Source organism: Haemaphysalis longicornis, unplaced genomic scaffold, assembly GCF_048455015.1.
Source record: "Haemaphysalis longicornis isolate Haplotype H1 unplaced genomic scaffold, Haemaphysalis longicornis Haplotype H1 scaffold_1, whole genome shotgun sequence".
Lineage (NCBI taxonomy): Eukaryota > Metazoa > Arthropoda > Arachnida > Ixodida > Ixodidae > Haemaphysalis > Haemaphysalis longicornis.
In genome coordinates, this window is record NW_027526203.1 from 93,420,933 (window position 1) to 93,436,918 (window position 15,986).

Consider the following 15,986-nt stretch of genomic DNA (forward strand, 5'->3'; position numbering starts at 1 on the left):
TCTTCGGTGTGGTAATCCTCTCGACACGTCGCACCCGTGCATAGGCCTACTTGAGTTGCGCAGGAGTATTCATCCGCTCCAAGTGCCGGTTTGGCGCCGATACTTGCGACGAAAAGGCAGGCCTGTGTGGTGAACAAATATTTCTGGATGAGCAACATGGTTCCGGCTGCCTCGCCATGCCCACTGGTGAACTGCAGCCACGGGCGATCTTTTATAGGTTGGTCCGATGACGTCACAGTCGCTGGAAGGCCCCAGTGCAGAACACTGAGACTGCACAGCTGTGGTTGCTGGGGCAGCAGCAATGGTTGATAGCCGATGTCTTCGGTGTGGTAATCCTATCGACACGTTGTACCCGTGCATACGCCTACTTGAGTTGCGCAGGCGTATTCATCCGCTAAAAGTGCCGGTTTGGCGCCGATACTTGCGACGAAAAGGCAGACCTGTGTGGTGAACAAATATTTCAGGATGAGCGACACGGTTCCGGCTGCCTCGCTGTGCCCACTGGGAAACTGCAGCCACAGGCGATCTTTATAGGTTGGTCCGATGACGTCACAGTCGCTGGAAGACCCCAGTGCAGAACACTGAGACTGCACAGCTGTGGTTGCTGGGGCAGCAGCAATGGTTGATAGCCGATGTCTTCGGTGTGGCAATCCTCTCGACACGTTGAACCCGTGCATACGCCAACTTGAGTTGCGCAGGCGTATTTCATCCGCTCCAAGTGGCGGTTTGGCGCCGATACTTGCGACGAAAAGGCAGACCTGTGTGGTGAACAAATATTTCTGGATGAGCGACATGGTTCCGGCTGCCCTGCCGTGCCCACTGGTGAACTGCAGCCACGGGCGATCTTTTATAGGTTGGTCCGATGACGTCACAGTCGCTGGAAGACCCAAGTGCAGAACACTGAGACTGTACAGGTGTGGTTGCTGGGGCAGCAGCAATGGGTGATAGCCGATGTCTTCGGTGTGGGAATCCTCTCGACACGTTGAACCCGTGCATAGGCCTACTTGAGTTGCGCAGGAGTATTCATCCGCTCCAAGTGCCGGTTTGGCGCCGATACTTGCGACGAAAAGGCAGACCTGTGTGATGAACAAATATTTCTGGATGAGCGACATGGTTCCGGCTGCCTCGTCGTGCCCACTGGTGAACTGCAGCCACGGGCGATCTCTTATAGGTTGGTCCGATGACGTCACAGTCGCTGGAAAACCCCAGTGCAGAAAACTGAGACTGCACAGCTGTGGTTACTGGGGCAGCAGCAATGGTTGATAGCCGATGTCTTCGGTGTGGTAATCCTCTCGACACGTCGCACCCGTGCATAGGCCTACTTGAGTTGCGCAGGAGTATTCATCCGCTCCAAGTGCCGTTTTGGCGCCGATACTTGCGACGAAAAGGCAGGCCTGTGTGGTGAACAAATATTTCTGGATGAGCAACATGTTTCCGGCTGCCTCGCCGTGCCCACTGGTGAACTGCAGCCACGGGCGATCTTTTATAGGTTGGTCCGATGACGTCACAGTCGCTGGAAGACCCCAGTGCAGAACACTGAGACTGCACAGCTGTGGCTACTGCGGCAGCAGCAATGGTTGATAGCCGATGTCTTCGGTGTGGTAATCCTCTCGACACGTCGCACCCGTGCATAGGCCTACTTGAGTTGCGCAGGAGTATTCATCCGCTCCAAGTGCCGGTTTGGCGCCGATACTTGCGACGAAAAGGCAGGCCTGTGTTTAACAAATATTTCTGGATGAGCAACATGGTTCCGGCTGCCTCGCCATGCCCACTGGTGAACTGCAGCCACGGGCGATCTTTTATAGGTTGGTCCGATGACGTCACAGTCGCTGGAAGGCCCCAGTGCAGAACACTGAGACTGCACAGCTGTGGTTGCTGGGGCAGCAGCAATGGTTGATAGCCGATGTCTTCGGTGTGGTAATCCTATCGACACGTTGAACCCGTGCATACGCCTACTTGAGTTGCGCAGGCGCATTCATCTGCTCCAAGTGCCGGTTTGGCGCCGATACTTGCGACGAAAAGGCAGGCCTGTGTGGTGAACAAATATTTCTGGATGAGCAACATGGTTCCGGCTGCCTCGCTGTGCCCACTGGGGAACTGCAGCCACAGGCGATCTTTATAGGTTGGTCCGATGACGTCACAGTCGCTGGAAGACCCCAGTGCAGAACACTGAGACTGTACAGCTGTGGTTACTGGGGCAGCAGCAGCAATTTGTGATAGCCGATGTCTTCGGTGTGGGAATCCTCTCGACACGTTGAACCCGTGCATACGCCTACTTGAGTTGCGCAGGCGTATTTCATCCGCTCCAAGTGGCGGTTTGGCGCCGATACTTGCGACTAAAAGGCAGACCTGTGTGGTGAACAAATATTTCAGGATGAGCGACATGGTTCCGGCTACCTCGCCGTGCCCACTGGTGACCTGCAGCCACGGGCGATCTTTTATAGGTTGGTCCGATGACGTCACAGTCGCTTGAAGACCCCAGTGCAGAACACTGAGACTGCACAGCTGTGGTTGCTGGGGCAGCAGCAATGGTTGATAGCCGATGTCTTCGATGTGGTAATCCTCTCGACACGTTGAACCCGTGCATACGCCTACTTGAGTTGCGCAGGCGTATTCATCCGCTCCAATTGCCGGTTTGGCGCCGATACATGCGACCTAAAGGCAGACCTGTGTGGTGAACAAATATTTCTGGATGAGCTTCATGGTTCCAGCTGCCTCGCCGTGCCCACTGATGAACTGCGATCCTTTATAGGTTGGTCCGATGACGTCACAGTCGCTGGAAGGCCCCAGAGCAGAACACTGAGACCGCACAGTTGTGGCTACTGCGGCAGCAGCAATGGTTGATAGCCGATGTCTTCGGTGTGGTAATCCTCTCGACACGTTGTACCCGTGCATACGCCTACTTGAGTTGCGCAGGCGTATTCATCCGCTCCAAGTGCCGGTTTGGCGCCGATACTTGCGACGAAAAGGCAGACCTGTGTGGTGAACAAATATTTCAGGATGAGCGACACGGTTCCGGCTGCCTCGCTGTGCCCACTGGGAAACTGCAGCCACAGGCGATCTTTATAGGTTGGTCCGATGACGTCACAGTCGCTGGAAGACCCCAGTGCAGAACACTGAGACTGCACAGCTGTGGTTGCTGGGGCAGCAGCAATGGTTGATAGCCGATGTCTTCGGTGTGGCAATCCTCTCGACACGTTGAACCCGTGCATACGCCTACTTGAGTTGCGCAGGCGTATTTCATCCGCTCCAAGTGGCGGTTTGGCGCCGATACTTGCGACGAAAAGGCAGACCTGTGTGGTGAACAAATATTTCTGGATGAGCGACATGGTTCCGGCTGCCCTGCCGTGCCCACTGGTGAACTGCAGCCACGGGCGATCTTTTATAGGTTGGTCCGATGACGTCACAGTCGCTGGAAGACCCAAGTGCAGAACACTGAGACTGTACAGCTGTGGTTGCTGGGGCAGCAGCAATGGGTGATAGCCGATGTCTTCGGTGTGGGAATCCTCTCGACACGTTGAACCCGTGCATAGGCCTACTTGAGTTGCGCAGGAGTATTCATCCGCTCCAAGTGCCGGTTTGGCGCCGATACTTGCGACGAAAAGGCAGACCTGTGTGATGAACAAATATTTCTGGATGAGCGACATGGTTCCGGCTGCCTCGTCGTGCCCACTGGTGAACTGCAGCCACGGGCGATCTCTTATTGGTTGGTCCGATGACGTCACTGTCGCTGGAAAACCCCAGTGCAGAAAACTGAGACTGCACAGCTGTGGTTACTGGGGCAGCAGCAATGGTTGATAGCCGATGTCTTCGGTGTGGTAATCCTCTCGACACGTCGCACCCGTGCATAGGCCTACTTGAGTTGCGCAGGAGTATTCATCCGCTCCAAGTGCCGTTTTGGCGCCGATACTTGCGACGAAAAGGCAGGCCTGTGTGGTGAACAAATATTTCTGGATGAGCAACATGGTTCCGGCTGCCTCGCCGTGCCCACTGGTGAACTGCAGCCACGGGCGATCTTTTATAGGTTGGTCCGATGACGTCACAGTCGCTGGAAGGCCCCAGTGCAGAACACTGAGACTGCACAGCTGTGGTTGCTGGGGCAGCAGCAATGGTTGATAGCCGATGTCTTCGGTGTGGTAATCCTATCGACACGTTGAACCCGTGCATACGCCTACTTGAGTTGCGCAGGCGCATTCATCTGCTCCAAGTGCCGGTTTGGCGCCGATACTTGCGACGAAAAGGCAGGCCTGTGTGGTGAACAAATATTTCTGGATGAGCAACATGGTTCCGGCTGCCTCGCCGTGCCCACTGGTGAACTGCAGCCACGGGCGATCTTTTATAGGTTGGTCCGATGACGTCACAGTCGCTGGAAGGCCCCAGTGCAGAACACTGAGACTGCACAGCTGTGGTTGCTGGGGCAGCAGCAATGGTTGATAGCCGATGTCTTCGATGTGGTAATCCTCTCGACACGTTGAACCCGTGCATACGCCTACTTGAGTTGCGCAGGCGTATTCATCCGCTCCAATTGCCGGTTTGGCGCCGATACATGCGACCTAAAGGCAGACCTGTGTGGTGAACAAATATTTCTGGATGAGCTTCATGGTTCCAGCTGCCTCGCCGTGCCCACTGATGAACTGCGATCCTTTATAGGTTGGTCCGATGACGTCACAGTCGCTGGAAGGCCCCAGAGCAGAACACTGAGACCGCACAGTTGTGGCTACTGCGGCAGCAGCAATGGTTGATAGCCGATGTCTTCGGTGTGGTAATCCTCTCGACACGTTGTACCCGTGCATGCGCCTACTTGAGTTGCGCAGGCGTATTCATCCGCTCCAAGTGCCGGTTTGGCGCCGATACTTGCGACGAAAAGGCAGACCTGTGTGGTGAACAAATAATTCAGGATGAGCGACACGGTTCCGGCTGCCTCGCTGTGCCCACTGTGAAACTGCAGCCACAGGCGATCTTTATAGGTTGGTCCGATGACGTCACAGTCGCTGGAAGACCCCAGTGCAGAACACTGAGACTGCACAGCTGTGGTTGCTGGGGCAGCAGCAATGGTTGATAGCCGATGTCTTCGGTGTGGCAATCCTCTCGACACGTTGAACCCGTGCATACGCCTACTTGAGTTGCGCAGGCGTATTTCATCCGCTCCAAGTGGCGGTTTGGCGCCGATACTTGCGACGAAAAGGCAGACCTGTGTGGTGAACAAATATTTCTGGATGAGCGACATGGTTCCGGCTGCCCTGCCGTGCCCACTGGTGAACTGCAGCCACGGGCGATCTTTTATAGGTTGGTCCGATGACGTCACAGTCGCTGGAAGACCCAAGTGCAGAACACTGAGACTGTACAGCTGTGGTTGCTGGGGCAGCAGCAATGGGTGATAGCCGATGTCTTCGGTGTGGGAATCCTCTCGACACGTTGAACCCGTGCATAGGCCTACTTGAGTTGCGCAGGAGTATTCATCCGCTCCAAGTGCCGGTTTGGCGCCGATACTTGCGACGAAAAGGCAGACCTGTGTGATGAACAAATATTTCTGGATGAGCGACATGGTTCCGGCTGCCTCGTCGTGCCCACTGGTGAACTGCAGCCACGGGCGATCTCTTATTGGTTGGTCCGATGACGTCACAGTCGCTGGAAAACCCCAGTGCAGAAAACTGAGACTGCACAGCTGTGGTTACTGGGGCAGCAGCAATGGTTGATAGCCGATGTCTTCGGTGTGGTAATCCTCTCGACACGTCGCACCCGTGCATAGGCCTACTTGAGTTGCGCAGGAGTATTCATCCGCTCCAAGTGCCGTTTTGGCGCCGATACTTGCGACGAAAAGGCAGGCCTGTGTGGTGAACAAATATTTCTGGATGAGCAACATGGTTCCGGCTGCCTCGCCGTGCCCACTGGTGAACTGCAGCCACGGGCGATCTTTTATAGGTTGGTCCGATGACGTCACAGTCGCTGGAAGGCCCCAGTGCAGAACACTGAGACTGCACAGCTGTGGTTGCTGGGGCAGCAGCAATGGTTGATAGCCGATGTCTTCGGTGTGGTAATCCTATCGACACGTTGAACCCGTGCATAGGCCTACTTGAGTTGCGCAGGAGTATTCATCCGCTCCAAGTGCCGGTTTGGCGCCGATACTTGCGACGAAAAGGCAGACCTGTGTGATGAACAAATATTTCTGGATGAGCGACATGGTTCCGGCTGCCTCGTCGTGCCCACTGGTGAACTGCAGCCACGGGCGATCTTTTATAGGTTGGTCCGATGACGTCACAGTCGCTGGAAGGCCCCAGTGCAGAACACTGAGACTGCACAGCTGTGGTTGCTGGGGCAGCAGCAATGGTTGATAGCCGATGTCTTCGGTGTGGTAATCCTCTCGACACGTCGCACCCGTGCATAGGCCTACTTGAGTTGCGCAGGAGTATTCATCCGCTCCAAGTGCCGGTTTGGCGCCGATACTTGCGACGAAAAGGCAGGCCTGTGTGGTGAACAAATATTTCTGGATGAGCAACAGGGTTCCGGCTGCCTCGCTGTGCCCACTGGGGAACTGCAGCCACAGGCGATCTTTATAGGTTGGTCCGATGACGTCACAGTCGCTGGAAGACCCCAGTGCAGAACACTGAGACTGTACAGCTGTGGTTACTGGGGCAGCAGCAGCAATTTGTGATAGCCGATGTCTTCGGTGTGGGAATCCTCTCGACACGTTGAACCCGTGCATACGCCTACTTGAGTTGCGCAGGCGTATTTCATCCGCTCCAAGTGGCGGTTTGGCGCCGATACTTGCGACTAAAAGGCAGACCTGTGTGGTGAACAAATATTTCTGGATGAGCGACATGGTTCCGGCTGCCCTGCCGTGCCCACTGGTGAACTGCAGCCACGGGCGATCTCTTATAGGTTCGTCCGATGACGTCACAGTCGCTGGAAAACCCCAGTGCAGAACACTGAGACTGTACAGCTGTGGTTGCTGGGGCAGCAGCAATGGGTGATAGCCGATGTCTTCGGTGTGGGAATCCTCTCGACACGTTGAACCCGTGCATAGGCCTACTTGAGTTGCGCAGGAGTATTCATCCGCTCCAAGTGCCGGTTTGGCGCCGATACTTGCGACGAAAGGGCAGACCTGTGTGATGAACAAGTATTTCTGGATGTGCGACATGGTTCCGGCTGCCTCGTCGTGCCCACTGGTGAACTGCAGCCACGGGCGATCTCTTATAGGTTCGTCCGATGACGTCACAGTCGCTGGAAAACCCCAGTGCAGAACACTGAGACTGTACAGCTGTGGTTGCTGGGGCAGCAGCAATGGGTGATAGCCGATGTCTTCGGTGTGGGAATCCTCACGACACGTTGAACCCGTGCATAGGCCTACTTGAGTTGCGCAGGAGTATTCATCCGCTCCAAGTGCCGGTTTGGCGCCGATACTTGCGACGAAAGGGCAGACCTGTGTGATGAACAAGAATTTCTGGATGTGCGACATGGTTCCGGCTGCCTCGTCGTGCCCACTGGTGAACTGCAGCCACGGGCGATCTCTTATAGGTTGGTCCGATGACGTCACAGTCGCTGGAAAACCCCAGTGCAGAAAACTGAGACTGCACAGCTGTGGTTACTGGGGCAGCAGCAATGGTTGATAGCCGATGTCTTCGGTGTGGTAATCCTCTCGACACGTCGCACCCGTGCATAGGCCTACTTGAGTTGCGCAGGAGTATTCATCCGCTCCAAGTGCCGGTTTGGCGCCGATACTTGCGACGAAAAGGCAGGCCTGTGTGGTGAACAAATATTTCTGGATGAGCGACATGGTTCCTGCTGCCCTGCCGTGCCCACTGGTGAACTGCAGCCACGGGCGATCTTTTATAGGTTGGTCCGATGACGTCACAGTCGCTGGAAGACCCCAGTGCAGAACACTGAGACTGTACAGCTGTGGTTGCTAGGGCAGCAGCAATGGGTGATAGCCGATGTCTTCGGTGTGGGAATCCTCTCGACACGTTGAACCCGTGCATAGGCCTACTTGAGTTGCGCAGGAGTATTCATCCGCTCCAAGTGCCGGTTTGGCGCCGATACTTGCGACGAAAAGGCAGGCCTGTGTGGTGAACAAATATTTCTGGATGAGCACCATGGTTCCGGCTGCCTCGCCGTGCCCACTGGTGAACTGCTGCCACGGGCGATCTTTTATAGGTTGGTCCGATGACGTCACAGTCGCTGGAAGACCCCAGTGCAGAACACTGAGACTGCACAGCTGTGGCTACTGCGGCAGCAGCAATGGTTGATAGCCGATGTCTTCGGTGTGGTAATCCTCTCGACACGTCGCACCCGTGCATAGGCCTACTTGAGTTGCGCAGGAGTATTCATCCGCTCCAAGTGCCGGTTTGGCGCCGATACTTGCGACGAAAAGGCAGGCCTGTGTGGTGAACAAATATTTCTGGATGAGCAACATGGTTCCGGCTGCCTCGCCGTGCCCACTGGTGAACTGCAGCCACGGGCGATCTTTCATAGTTTGGTCCGATGACGTCACAGTCGCTGGAAGGCCCCAGTGCAGAACACTGAGACTGCACAGCTGTGGTTGCTGGGGCAGCAGCAATGGGTGATAGCCGATGTCTTCGGTGTGGCAATCCTCTCGACACGTTGAACCCGTGCATACGCCTACTTGAGTTGCGCAGGCGTATTTCATCCGCTCCAAGTGGCGGTTTGGCGCCGATACTTGCGACGAAAAGGCAGACCTGTGTGGTGAACAAATATTTCTGGATGAGCGACATGGTTCCGGCTGCCTCGCCGTGCCCACTGGTGAACTGCAGCCACGGGCGATCTTTTATAGGTTGGTCCGATGACGTCACAGTCGCTGGAAGACCCCAGTGCAGAACACTGAGACTGCACAGCTGTGGCTACTGCGGCAGCAGCAATGGTTGATAGCCGATGTCTTCGGTGTGGTAATCCTCTCGACACGTCGCACCCGTGCATAGGCCTACTTGAGTTGCGCAGGCGCATTCATCTGCTCCAAGTGCCGGTTTGGCGCCGATACTTGCGACGAAAAGGCAGGCCTGTGTGGTGAACAAATATTTCTGGATGAGCAACATGGTTCCGGCTGCCTCGCTGTGCCCACTGGGGAACTGCAGCAACAGGCGATCTTTATAGGTTGGTCCGATGACGTCACAGTCGCTGGAAGACCCCAGTGCAGAAAACTGAGACTGCACAGCTGTGGTTACTGGGGCAGCAGCAATGGTTGATAGCCGATGTCTTCGGTGTGGTAATCCTCTCGACACGTCGCACCCGTGCATAGGCCTACTTGAGTTGCGCAGGAGCATTCATCTGCTCCAAGTGCCGGTTTGGCGCCGATACTTCCGACGAAAAGGCAGACCTGAGTGGTGAACAAATATTTCTGGATGAGCGACATGGTTCCGGCTGCCTCGTCGTGCCCACTGGTGAACTGCAGCCACGGGCGATCTCTTATAGGTTGGTCCGATGACGTCACAGTCGCTGGAAAACCCCAGTGCAGAAAACTGAGACTGCACAGCTGTGGTTACTGGGGCAGCAGCAATGGTTGATAGCCGATGTCTTCGGTGTGGTAATCCTCTCGACACGTCGCACCCGTGCATAGGCCTACTTGAGTTGCGCAGGAGTATTCATCCGCTCCAAGTGCCGGTTTGGCGCCGATACTTGCGACGAAAAGGCAGGCCTGTGTGGTGAACAAATATTTCTGGATGAGCAACATGGTTCCGGCTGCCTCGCCGTGCCCACTGGTGAACTGCAGCCACGGGCGATCTTTTATAGGTTGGTCCGATGACGTCACAGTCGCTGGAAGACCCCAGTGCAGAACACTGAGACTGCACAGCTGTGGCTACTGCGGCAGCAGCAATGGTTGATAGCCGATGTCTTCGGTGTGGTAATCCTCTCGACACGTTGTACCCGTGCATACGCCTACTTGAGTTGCGCAGGCGTATTCATCCGCTCCAAGTGCCGGTTTGGCGCCGATACTTGCGACGAAAAGGCAGACCTGTGTGATGAACAAATATTTCAGGATGAGCGACACGGTTCCGGCTGCCTCGCCGTGCACACTGGGGAACTGCAGCCATGGGCGATCTTTTATAGGTTGGTCCGATGACGTCACAGTCGCTGGAAGGCCCCATTGCAGAACACTGAGACTGCACAGCTGTGGTTGCTGGGGCAGCAGCAATGGTTGATAGCCGATGTCTTCGGTGTGGCAATCCTATCGACACGTTGAACCCGTGCATACGCCTACTTGAGTCGCGCAGGCGTATTCATCCGCTCCAAGTGCCGGTTTGGCGCACATACTTGCGACGAAAAGGCAGACCTGCGTGGTGAGCAAATATTTCAGGATGAGCGACACGGTTCCGGCTGCCTCGCCGTGCCCACTGGTGAACTGCGATCCTTTATAGGTTGGTTCGTTGACGTAACAGTCGCTGGAAGACCCCAGTGCAGAACACTGAGACTGCACAGCTGTGGTTGCTGGGGCAGCAGCAATGGTTGATAGCCGATGTCTTCGGTGTGGCAATCCTATCGACACGTTGAACCGGTGAATACGCCTACTTGACTTGCGCACGCGTATTCATCCGCTCCAAGTGCCGGTTTGGCGCACATATTTGCGACGAAAAGGCAGACCTGTGTGGTGAACAAATATTTCAGGATGAGCGACATGGTTCCGGCTGCCTCGCCGTGCCCACTGGTGAACTGCAGCCACGGGCGATCTTTTATATGTTGGTCCGATGACGTCACAGTCACTGGAAGACCCCAGTGCAGAACACTGAGAGTGCACAGCTGTGGTTGCTGGGGCAGCAGCAATGGTTGATAGCCGATGTCTTCGGTGTGGCAATCCTATCGACACGTTGAACCCGTGCATATGCTTACTTGAGTTGCGCAGGCGTATTCATCCGCTCCAAGTCCCGGTTTGGCGCCCATACTTGCGACGAAAAGGCAGACCTGTGTGGTGAACAAATATTTCAGGATGAGCGACACGGTTCCGGCTGCCTCGCCGTGCCCACTGGGGAACTGCAGCGCTGGGCGATCTTTTATAGGTTGGTCCGATGACGTCACAGTCGCTGGAAGGCCACAGTGCAAAACACTGAGACTCCACAGCTGTGGATGCTGGGGCAGCAGCAATGGTTGATAGCCGATGTCTTCGGTGTGGCAATCCTATCGACACGTTGAACCCGTGCATACGCCTACTTGAGTTGCGCAGGCGTATTTATCCGCTCCAAGTGCCGGTTTGGCGCACATACTTGCGACGAAAAGGCAGACCTGTGTGGTGAACAAATATTTCAGGATGAGCGACATGGTTCCGGCTGCCTCGCCGTGCCCACTGGTGAACTGCAGCCACGGGCGATCTTTTATAGGTTGGTCCGATGACGTCACAGTCGCTGGAAGACCCCAGTGCACAACACTGAGAGTGCACAGCTGTGGTTGCTGGGGCAGCAGCAATGGTTGATAGCCGATGTCTTCGGTGTGGCAATCCTATCGACACGTTGAACCCGTGCATATGCCTACTTGAGTTGCGCAGGCCTATTCATCCGCTCCAAGTGCCGGTTTGGCGCCCATACTTGCGACGAAAAGGCAGACCTGTGTGGTGAACAAATATTTCTGGATGAGCGACATGGTTCCGGCTGCCTCGCCGTGCCCACTGGTAAACTGCAGCCACGGGCGATCTCTTATAGGTTGGTCCGATGACGTCACAGTCGCTGGAAAACCCCAGTGCAGAACATTGAGACTGCACAGCTGTGGTTGCTGGGACAGCAGCAATGGTTGATAGCCGATGTCTTCGGTGTGGCAATCCTATCGCCCCGTTGAACCCGTGCGTACGCCTACTTGTGTTGCGCAGGCGTATTCATCCGCTCCAAGTGACGGTTTGGCTCCCATACTTGCGACGGAAAGGCAGACCTGTGTGGTGAACAAATATTTCTGGATGAGCAACATGGTTCCGGCTGCCTCGTCGTGCCCACTGGTAAACTGCAGCCACGGGCGATCTCTTATAGGTTGGTCCGATGACGTCACAGTCGCTGGAAAACCCCAGTGCAGAACATTGAGACTGCACAGCTGTGGTTGCTGGGACAGCAGCAATGGTTGATAGCTAATGTCTTTGGTGTGGTAATCCTCTCGACACGTCGCACCCGTGCATACGCCTACTTGAGATGCGCAGGAGTATTCATCCGCTCCAAGTGCCGTTTTGGCGCCGATACTTGCGACGAAAAGGCAGGCCTGTGTGGTGAACAAATATTTCTGGATGAGCAACATGGTTCCGGCTGCCTCGCCGTGCCCACTGGTGAACTGCAGCCATGGGCGATCTTTTATAGGTTGGTCCGATGACGTCACAGTTGCTGGAAGACCCCAGTGCAGAACACTGAGACTGCACAGCTGTGGCTACTGCGGCAGCAGCAATGGTTGATAGCCGATGTCTTCGGTGTGGGAATCCTCTCGACACGTCGAACCCGTGCATACGCCTACTTGAGTTGCGCAGGCGCATTCATCCGCTCCAAGTGCCGGTTTGGCGCCGATACTTCCGACGAAAAGGCAGACCTGTGTGGTGAACCAATATTTCTGGATGAGCAACATGGTTCTGGCTGCCTCGCCGTGCCCACTGGTGAACTGCAGCCATGGGCGATCTTTTATAGGTTGGTCCGATGACGTCACAGTCGCTGGAAGACCCCAGTGCAGAACACTGAGACTGCAGAGCTGTGGCTACTGCGGCAGCAGCAATGGTTGATAGCCGATGTCTTCGGTGTGGTTCTCCTCTCGACACGTCGCACCCGTGCATACGCCTACTTGAGTTGCGCAGGAGTATTCATCCACTCCAAGTGCCGGTTTGGCGCCGATACTTGGGACGAAAAGGCAGACCTGTGTGGTGAACAAATATTTCAGGATGAGCGACATGGTTTCGGCTGCCTCGCCGTGCCCACTGGTGAACTGCAGCCACGGGCGATCTTTTATAGGTTGGTCCGATGACGTCACAGTCGCTTGAAGACGCTAGTGCAGAACACTCAGACTGCACAGCTGTGGTTGCTGGGGCAGCAGCAATGGTTGATAGCCGATGTCTTAGATGTGGTAATCCTCCCGACACGTTGAACCCGTGCATACGCCTACTTGAGTTGCGCAGGCGTATTCATCCGCTCCAAGTGTCGGTTTTGCGCGGATAGTTGCGACGAAAAGGCAGACCTGTGTGGTGAAGAAATATTTCTGGATGAGCGACATGGTTCCGGCTGCCTCGCCGTGCCCACTGGTGAACTGCAGCCACGGGCGATCTTTTATGGGTTGGTCCGATGACGTCACAGTCGCTGGAAGACCCTAGTGCAGAACACTGAGACTGCACAGCTGTTGTTACTGCGGCAACAGCAATGGTTGATAGCCGATGTTTTCGGTGTGGTAATCCTCTCGACACGTTGAACCCGTGCTTATGCCTACTTGTTTGCGCAGGCGTATTCATCCGCTCCAAGTGCCGATTTGGCGCCGATACTTGCGATGAAAAGGCAGACCTGTGTGGTGAACAAATATTTCAGGATGAGCGACATGGTTCCGGCTGCCTCGCCGTGCAGACTGGTGAACTGCAGCCACGGGCGATCTTTTATAGGTTGGTCCGATGACGTCACAGTCGCTTGAAGACCCTAGTGCAGAACACTGAGACTGTACAGCTGTGGTTGCTGGGGCAGCAGCAATGGTTGATAGCCGATGTCTTCGGTGTGGTAATCCTCTCGACACGTTGTACCCGTGCATACGCCTACTTGAGTTGCGCAGGCGTATTCATCCGCTCCAAGTGCCGGTTTGGCGCCGATACTTGCGACGAAAAGGCAGACCTGTGTGATGAACAAATATTTCAGGATGAGCGACACGGTTCCGGCTGCCTCGCCGTGCACACTGGGGAACTGCAGCCATGGGCGATCTTTTATAGGTTGGTCCGATGACGTCACAGTCGCTGGAAGGCCCCATTGCAGAACACTGAGACTGCACAGCTGTGGTTGCTGGGGCAGCAGCAATGGTTGATAGCCGATGTCTTCGGTGTGGCAATCCTATCGACACGTTGAACCCGTGCATACGCCTACTTGAGTCGCGCAGGCGTATTCATCCGCTCCAAGTGCCGGTTTGGCGCACATACTTGCGACGAAAAGGCAGACCTGCGTGGTGAGCAAATATTTCAGGATGAGCGACACGGTTCCGGCTGCCTCGCCGTGCCCACTGGTGAACTGCGATCCTTTATAGGTTGGTTCGTTGACGTAACAGTCGCTGGAAGACCCCAGTGCAGAACACTGAGACTGCACAGCTGTGGTTGCTGGGGCAGCAGCAATGGTTGATAGCCGATGTCTTCGGTGTGGCAATCCTATCGACACGTTGAACCGGTGAATACGCCTACTTGACTTGCGCAGGCGTATTCATCCGCTCCAAGTGCCGGTTTGGCGCACATATTTGCGACGAAAAGGCAGACCTGTGTGGTGAACAAATATTTCAGGATGAGCGACATGGTTCCGGCTGCCTCGCCGTGCCCACTGGTGAACTGCAGCCACGGGCGATCTTTTATAGGTTGGTCCGATGACGTCACAGTCGCTTGAAGACCCCAGTGCAGAACACTGAGACTGCACAGCTGTGGTTGCTGGGGCAGCAGCAATGGTTGATAGCCGATGTCTTCGATGTGGTAATCCTCTCGACACGTTGAACCCGTGCATACGCCTACTTGACTTGCGCAGGCGTATTCATCCATTCCAAGTGTCGGTTTGGCGCGGATACTTGCGACGAAAAGGCAGACCTGTGTGGTGAACAAATATTTCTGGATGAGCGACATGGTTCTGGCTGCCTCGCTGTGCCCACTGGTGAACTGCGATCCTTTATAGGTTGGTCCGATGACGTCACAGTCGCTGGAAGACCGCAGTGCAGAACACTGAGACTGCAAAGCTGTGGCTACTGTGGCAGCAGCAATGGTTGATAGCCGATGTCTTGAGTGTGGTAATCCTGTCGAAACATTGAACCCGTGCATACGCCTACTTGAGTTGCGCAGGCGTAGTCATCCGCTCCAAGTGCCGGTTTGGCGCCGATACTTGCGACGAAAAGGCAGACCTGTGTGGTGAACAAATATTTCAGGATGAGCGACATGGTTTCGGCTGCCTCGCCGTGCCCACTGGTGAACTGCAGCCACGGGCGATCTTTTATAGGTTGGTCCGATGACGTCACAGTCGCTTGAAGACGCTAGTGCAGAACACTCAGACTGCACAGCTGTGGTTGCTGGGGCAGCAGCAATGGTTGATAGCCGATGTCTTAGATGTGGTAATCCTCTCGACACGTTGAACCCGTGCATACGCCTACTTGAGTTGCGCAGGCGTATTCATCCGCTCCAAGTGTCGGTTTTGCGCGGATACTTGCGACGAAAAGGCAGACCTGTGTGGTGATTAAATATTTCTGGATGAGCGACATGGTTCCGGCTGCCTCGCCGTGCCCACTGGTGAACTGCAGCCACGGGCGATCTTTTATGGGTTGGTCCGATGACGTCACAGTCGCTGGAAGACCCTAGTGCAGAACACTGAGACTGCACAGCTGTGGTTACTGCGGCAGCAGCAATGGTTGATAGCCGATGTTTTCGGTGTGGTAATCCTCTCGACACGTTGAACCCGTGCTTATGCCTACTTGAGTTGCGCAGGCGTATTCATCCGCTCCAAGTGCCGATTTGGCGCCGATACTTGCGATGAAAAGGCAGACCTGTGTGGTGAACAAATATTTCAGGATGAGCGACATGGTTCCGGCTGCCTCGCCGTGCAGATTGGTGAACTGCAGCCACGGGCGATCTTTTATAGGTTGGTCCGATGACGTCACAGTCGCTTGAAGACCCTAGTGCAGAACACTGAGACTGTACAGCTGTGGTTGCTGGGGCAGCAGCAATGGTTGATAGCCGATGTCTTCGATGTGGTAATCCTCTCGACACGTTGAACCCGTGCATACGCCTACTTGAGTTGCGTAGGCGTATTCATCCGCTCCAAGTGCCAGTTTGGCGCCGATACTTGCGACGAAAAGGCAGACCTGTGTGGTGA